Source organism: Triticum dicoccoides, chromosome 4A, assembly GCF_002162155.2.
Source record: "Triticum dicoccoides isolate Atlit2015 ecotype Zavitan chromosome 4A, WEW_v2.0, whole genome shotgun sequence".
In the NCBI taxonomy this organism is placed as follows: domain Eukaryota; kingdom Viridiplantae; phylum Streptophyta; class Magnoliopsida; order Poales; family Poaceae; genus Triticum; species Triticum dicoccoides.
This window is the reverse complement of record NC_041386.1, coordinates 200,744,476-200,752,851: the sequence shown is the minus strand read 5'-3', so window position 1 is coordinate 200,752,851 and position 8,376 is coordinate 200,744,476.

The following is an 8,376-nucleotide window of genomic DNA, read 5'->3' as shown; positions in this document are numbered from 1 at the left end:
AACAGCAATCCTTAGGGAAAGGTTTAGGTGAAATATAACCCAAGATAACTCCAAGGAAGAAGGTGATGGGTTTAAATATCCCATTCTTGTGAAAGAAGAATGATATATTATCACCTCAAATGATAAGGGAGAACAATTGCACTCCGGATTGCAAAATGAAGAATTCTTGAACTCCTCAGAAAAGAATCTCAATGAACACTTCGAGAAGGAATTAAATCCTTGATGAACCATCATGTAGAGCCTCCATGAAGAACTCCGGTAATAAAAGAATGATCAAACGAAAGGAAAGAGAAGTTGAAAACACAAGGTGAATCCTTGTAATGATTGGATGAAACTTTGTGATGAGATAAAATGGAAACTTGGAACTCCGGAAGGAAAGATAAAGCATCTCAAACCAGGAATGTGATATGATGAACCACTCCAGAAAGCAGAAATTGAACTTACTCGATGAAACCAAGAATAAGAATTACATTATGCTTATCCTTCACCAATTTAAATTGATGAAAAGCAATGGATTGCATAAAAATTATTCTCGAAGAAAGGATTAAGATAGATATAGCGCAAACTTGAGGAGGTCTTCAACAAACCAGCGTTTGGATTTGGAAAACAATGAATGACTTGATATGATGACAAGAGGAAAGTAATCTTGAACGGACCACCGTAAGAATTGAAAAATAATGAATAAAACATGAAGAAACACCGGGAAGGATTAGCAAATAAACGAAGATGCTTGAGAGAATTTAGATCCATGAGAACGAAGAGACCACGAGCTGATTAGAGAATACTTGATTTAAGCACCGGTATGATTGAAGAACGAGAGCTGAAAGCTGGAATGAGCATTCTATAAATCAACCAAGGATTATCTGATACCAGCATGGTGCATTATTAAAAGAAAAATAAAAAGCACATGACGCTCCAAGATTTACACATATCATGTGACGGATAAAAATATAGCTCCAAGTAAAATTACCGATGATCGTTAGAAGAAAGAGGGGATGCCTTTCGGGGCATCCCCAAGCTTAGTTGCTTGGGAGTCCTTGAATATTACCTTGGGGTGCCTCAGGCATGCCCAAGCTCGAGCTTTTTCCACTCCTTATTCCTTCATCCATCCTAATCTTACCCAAAACTTGAAAACTTCAGTCACCCAAAACTTAACAAAACCCTCATGAGATCCGTTAGTATAATAAGCAAATTACCACTTTAAGTACTATTGAAAACTCATTCATATTTTATTTTTGCATTGTAGCTACTGTAATATAACTTTTCCATGGCTTATACCACCGATAAAATCGATAGTTTCATCAAAACTAGCAAAACAATGCATCAAAAACATAATTTGTCTTAAACAGGACAGTCTATAGTAATCTGAACATCAACCATACTTCTATAACTCCAACAATTTTGAAGCATTAGGACAAAATAAACAATTTGTATAGAAGTACTGTGCAAAAAGTTTCAGAAGCGTTAGACTTTCCAGTAAAAATGTAAAATCATGCACTATAGCCAAAGTTTCTGTTTTTGCACCGCACAAACCAAACAAGCAATCTAATCATCATAAAGGCAAATATTGGCAAATTACTTTTATAATACAATGGAATTGTACATGGGGATAATTATTTTTGTGAGAATCTTCATGAAAAAATCTACATTGTTTCCATGAGCATGAACACAAGTGTCCAAGGTCGACCCTCTCTTCTCCAATGCATAACTTTCAATCGCTTCTCTTTTGTGAAAAAGTTTTTAAGTTCCCCTCTATTTTTTTGTTTTTAAACGTTATATAAGCACTCAATAGAAAGAAATGAATCTCTAAAACTTCTAGGCTGTCTCCCAAGAAGTGCTTTTTAAAAGCCATTAAGCTAGGCATAAAGTGCTCAAGTAATGAATCCACCCGGATCCCAAGGTATATCAAAGCCAATTTTAATTAACAATGATTTGGCATTTAGCAATGAGCACAAAGCAACATATATCATGCAATGCTGAAGTCTAACTCTCTTCCTATGCATCGGCATGTCATAAAAGAACAATTCATGCACATCAAGTAAAGGCAAATGCATAGTATAAGCAATTTCTTGCAATTCTTTCGTGTTGGAAACATAGAGAGGCAGAGATGTAGTTCCTCTCTCATAATAATTGCAAGTAGGAGCAGCAAGCACAAGCATATTACATTCATCAAAATTATCATGTGCAACAGTAAAAGGCAACCCATCAATATAATCCTTAATAAGTGCAAACTTCTCCGATATAGTGTAGTTTGGAGAATTCAAAAAGGTGATAGGACTATAATGCGTGGGTGCAATAGCAACAATTTCATTCTTAACATAAGGAACAATAGCAAGTTCACCTCATAAGCATAATTCATATTGGCATTATGGCCACAAGCATATCAAGCATCAATTTCATCAAAAAGTGATATTTTAGATGAATCAAAGGGATCATAGCAATCATCCTTCGGTAAGCACGAAGGGAAATTAAACAATGTATGAGTTGAAGAGTTACTCTCCATAGAAGGTGGGCACGGGTAGCTAATCCGCTCTTCCTCCTTTTGTTCTTCGCTCTCCTCGTCATCTTTTTCATCTAATGAGCTCACAGTGTCATCAATTTCTTCGTCCATAGATTCCTGCAAAATATTAGTCTCTTCTTGGACAGCGGAGACTTCCTCAATAAACGTATCAATATCAGAATTGTATTCGTAATTCTCATAGCAATATTTAAGTATATAGCAAAAATTTCAGGTCTAAAAACAACATCATAAAGATTTTCACACTTTTTAAACAAAGATTCAATTTCATAAGCACCCTTTAAAGCAACGAATTCTTCTATTCGTTCCACATCATAGTAATCATATATACCTGATGTCTACTACACAACTTTATTCTTGTAGACACGTGTTGGGCCTCCAAGCGCAGAGTTTTGTAGGATAGTAGCAATTTTCCCTCAAGTGGATGACCTAAGGTTTATCAATCCATGGGAGGTGTAGGATGAATATAGTCTCTCTCAAACAACCCTACAACCAAATAATAAAAAGTCTCTTGTGTCCCCAACAAACCAAATACAATGGTAATTTGTGTAGGTACACTAGTTCGGCAAAGATATGGTGATACAAGTGTAATATGGATAGTAGATATTGATTTTTGTAATAAGAATAATAAAAAATAGCAAGGTAGCAATTGATAAAATGGAGCATAAATGGCATTGCAATGCTTAAAAATGAGGCCTAGGGTCCGTACTTTCGCTAGGGCGATCTCTCAACAATGCTAATATAATAGGATCATATAACCATCCCTCAAAGTGCGATGAAGAAACACTCCAAAGTTCCTATCTAGCGGAGAACATAAGAAGAGATTGTTTGTAGGGTACGAAACCACCTCGAAGCTATTCTTTCCGATCGATCTATCCAAGAGTTCGTACTAAAATAACACCAAATAATTTCAGATTCATAATACTCAATCCAACACAAAGAACCTCAAAGAGTGCCCCAAGATTTCTACTGGAGAAACAAAATATGAGAACGTGCATCAACCCCTATGCATAGATGACCCCTATGTCACCGCGGAAATCCGCGAGTTGAATGCCAAAACACATATCAATATGATACCCCATTGTCACCACGAGTATTCATATGCAAGACATATATCAAGTGCTCTCAAATCCATAAAAGTATTCAATCCGATAACAATGAAATCTCAAAGGGAAAAATTCAATTCATCACAAAAAGATAGGGAGGGGAAAACACCATATGATCCGATATTAACAAAGCCTGCGATATATTAACAAATCCTGCGATACATCAAGATCGTGACATCTAAAGAACACGAGAGAGAGAGAGAGAGAGCGAGAGAGAGAGAGAGAGAGAGAGAGAGAGAGATTAAACACATAGCTACTGGTACAAACCCTCAGCCCCGAGGATGGACTACTCCCTCCTCATCATGGTGGCCACCGGGATGATGAAGATGGCCACCGGTGATGATTTCCCGCTCCAGCAGGGTGCCGGAATAGGGTCTAGATTGGTTTTCGGTGGCAATAGAGCCTTGCGGTGGAGGAACTTCTGATCTAGGGTTACCCCCGAGGGTTTTGGAATCTTTGGCAATTTATAGGGCGAAGATGGGGTGCGGGAAGCCACCGAGGTGGGCACAACCCACCTGGGTGCGCCTAGGCCCCCAGGCGCGCCCTGGTGGGTTGTGCCCTCCTCGGGGCACCCCCAGGTGCTGCTCGGCCCACTGGTGGTCTTCTGGTCCATAAAAAATCCACAAAAAGTTTCGCGGTGTTTGGACTCTGTTTGATATTGATTTCCTGCGATGTAAAAAACAAGAAACAACAGCAACTGGCACTTGGCACTGGGTCAATAGGTTAGTCCCTAAAAATGATATAAAGTTGCTATAAAATTATTGTAGAACATCCAAGAATGATAATATATTAGCATGAATACTTCATAAATTATAGATACATTGGAGACATATCAGCATCCCCAAGCTTAATTCCTACTCGTCCTCGAGTAGGTAAATGATAAAAGAAATAATTAATGAAGTGTGAATGCTAGCAAACTGCACAAGTTTGATCAATGACAATTTCAATCACTTCTCCTAGCATCATAACATCAATTCTTTCTTATAAAACTTCTCATATTAAAGTAGCAACCAATTCACATGTTAAGGTTCAAACAATGAATTCTCTTGAAACTCAACAACCTATATTCTCAGTCACCAAGCAATTGTAATTCAACTTACTCAATAGAGTTTAAGTAAGAGCTCCACATACTCAACCATCATATAGTCTTCTATGATTGCTAACACTCACCGCATACACATGAGCAAAATGTTTCAACCGGACACATAGAAAGATCGGGGCTTATAATTTCGCCTCCCAATGTATTCACCTCAAGGGTGATATCAACAATAATAACTCATGCTACCCATATCAGACTGGATATATGTGCCTAGATATTTCCTCACCACATGATGCTTGCCAAAAGAGAAAACTAAAAAGGAATAGAGAGAAAAACTTTGACTCTTACATGAAAGTAAATACATAAAAGTAAAATATAGGCCCTTCGCAGAGGGAAGCAGATTTTGTCATGCACTTATTTGTTTGTATGCTCAACCCCTAAGTGAAAAAGAACGTCGTGTTATATTTCCCCTTATGATAGCAACCTTTATTATACAGTTTGTCGCTTTTATTCTTTGCCATCACAAGTTCGTACAACGCTCAATTTTATCTTACACTAAATGATCTAACACTTTTAGAAGCAATTTTTATTGCCTTATTGCACCGATGACAACTTACTTGAAGGATCTTACTCAATCCTTAGGTAGGTATGGTGGACGCTTGAAAATGAGATTTGGATTTAAGGGTTTTTGGATGCACAGGTAGTATCTCTACTTGGTGCAGAATTTTTGGCTAGCAAGGATGGGGGGCAAGCACCATATGTTGAAGGATCTATGACAATATAACTTCTATGTGAATATGAACAAACATGAGCCATTACGTTGTCTTCCTTGTCCAACGTCAACAATTTTGGCATATAATATTTTGATGGGGGCTCACAATCACAAAAGATCTCCAAGATAGTGTATTTGCGTGTGAAAGTTCTCTTCCTTATACTAATAATTCATGAATTGCTTGTATGACCAATATTGTGATTGTCAAGCTTCAAAAGATTTCACTTTCTAAACCCAATGTGAAGCTACCACTAGTCATGATATAAATTTTTTTGACAGGAAGACCGTAAGGGAACCCCCTACAGTATAATTGGTGCAACAAACCCAAATTTCAAGTACCATGCCTTGAACCTAGGTGGGTGGGAAGGCATCAGCCCCTTCCCACCACTAGGCTATGCCTTAGTCTGCTGTCATGATATAAGTTCAATTTCATGATATTCAATTCATCCAACAATTTACCCATAGGATATAAGTGAAGCACAAGAGTAAATGACAAGCTACTCCAAAAAGATATAAGTGAAGATCAAGCTAGTAGTTATGTAAATGGGTAGCTATTTGAGGACTCTATCTTATTTAAAAGTTTTAGAGCTAAGTGTATATTATTTAATAAAGACGATAGGCAAACAAGCCCCCATGTGTGTCCACATAGATTAAATTATCTTGATCCTTAATTTTATGTATTAACGACTGAGATTGAAAGATAAAAGCGTTACGTAAGAATATAATACATGTACCAAATAGTAGAACATGTCATGTAGAAGTAGTCCACATAGGTTCCAAAGCACGCGTCTATAACTAGTCCGTACAAAAAGAACTTTCCATCGATGGGTCAATGGTAAGCAAAAAAATATTAGTCAAACCTAAAAAAATAAGGAACCTATTATTAACCGTATAAGGATAACTACCTCACGTGAGGAAAGTTCCACATTAGGAACGAATACAAACAAACAAAACAAGTATGATTAGAAAATGGTGTGGGCTTCTGATTCCCAGCTAGTCCCGGCCACAAACCAAGACACCTAACCCCATATATAAATAAGTACACACGCCCGCACAAGTACCCACCAAACAATTACATGACATCGACCATGGTAACTTGAACACACCACACGCAACTCAACGTCCAGATGAAAGCCATGTCCAGCCGCTTCACTCGACGCTCGACAAAGTCATGTGTAAGCATGCTCGACGCCTGACAAAGCAACGTCAGAAGAATTGACGCCAAAGCACTTCTGACCGTATTCATTAGATTTGGTAATTGTTATTACACAAGCTTACTTTTTATGTGCATAATCTTCATAAATACTATATCAATTGATAAACTGTTCCCTGTTAATTTTCAAGACATAAGAATATGGCATACAAGAAGTTGAGCTACTTAACTACAAGAGGACAGAATTGGAATATTCAAGTGAAACACTACAAAAAAGACACATCCGTGACATTTTGGGCCGAACGAATTTTTTTGTCGTACTTATGACACTTCTATGATGATAATTGTGACAAAACCCAGTATCATCATAGATGTGGTGGGGTGCTACTTCTATGACAAAAAATCATGACAGAAAATGGGCTTTTTGTCCTGGGCGGGCCGGAGACGCAGCTGCATGACATTCTTTGGGCCGTCCATGACGGAAAAAACTATGGTAGAAGCGAGGGAGAGGAAAATATCAGGGAGTTCCCGGTTACGGTGGGTGGTCGGGGGCCAAGCGATGCGCGTTTCTCTTGTACGTACGCGTGTGTGTGCGAGGCGTTGGGCTCTAACTGAACCCGAGCGATTGCACTGTAGGCTACGCGTAACTGAACCCGAGCGATCGATCGATCCCTTGCCTTGTTGTTAACTGAACCCGAGTGATTCCTTCACTACTGCTGCTAACTGAAGCCGATCGATGCTGCCTCTGGATGAATAGTGAGCGTTGTTGGGGTGTTTGGATGAAAAGTTCCCGGTGGGGGTTGGATGACCAGGAACCCATGGTAGTAGAGGCCATTGTCAGTGGATGAACAGTACCCCGATCGATCAAGCCGGTGGATGAACAAGACCCCGTGGAGGGCTGGATGAACAGGACCCCATGGAGGGCTGGATGAACAATATCCGGTGGAGGGCTGGATGAACAGTAGCCCATGGAGGGGTGGTTGAACAGGACCACATGGAGAGGGTTGGTTGAACAGTAGCCGGTGGAGGAGCTCGCGGTGGAGGCTGGATGAACAAGAGCCCGTGGAGGCTGGAGGAGGTCGATGGTGGAGATGAACAGTATCCCATGGAGTCCTGTTTTGCAGTACGCCACACCCGTCCCGATGAACAGGACCCTCGTTTCGACCGTCGCGCTCTAACACAAGTCCGCTTCCTCCGTTTTGCGGTACGCCGCACCCCTCCCAGTCAACAAGACCCCGTTTCGACCGTATGAGGTCCGTTTCCTCCGCTTTGCGGTACGCCAGACCCCTCTCGATGAACAGGATCCCGTTTCGACCGTGGCCGATCGAACACAAGGTCGTTTCCTCTGTTCCGCGGTACGCCAGGCAACGTTTCCATCGCCTGTTCCATCCATGCCGGTTGGCTCCCGATGAACACGACGACACATTCCGTTCTGACCCAGCCGGTTGCCTCCCCATGAACACGACGACAGCGCAGCTTCTCCGTTCCAACCCAGCCATGTACATGAGCCCTGGCTGTACGTATGAGCGAGTAGGTGTTCAAGACCCCGCCCGTACATACGTATGTGGCCGTATTTTCTTTCTTGCACCCTGGCCGCTGTACGTACGTGTACATGCTACGTGCGCGCCTCTACATCGACCAGTATGTACGTACACATTTGCGAATAGAATGACAACGCTACGTATGCTTCGACCAGGTGGGTCCTGACTGTCAGGCACTTCCTTTCGTGCGAAGATGTAGCTGGTGGGTCCCAGCAGTCAGGGGAAACGTTTTTTTTTCATGAAATAC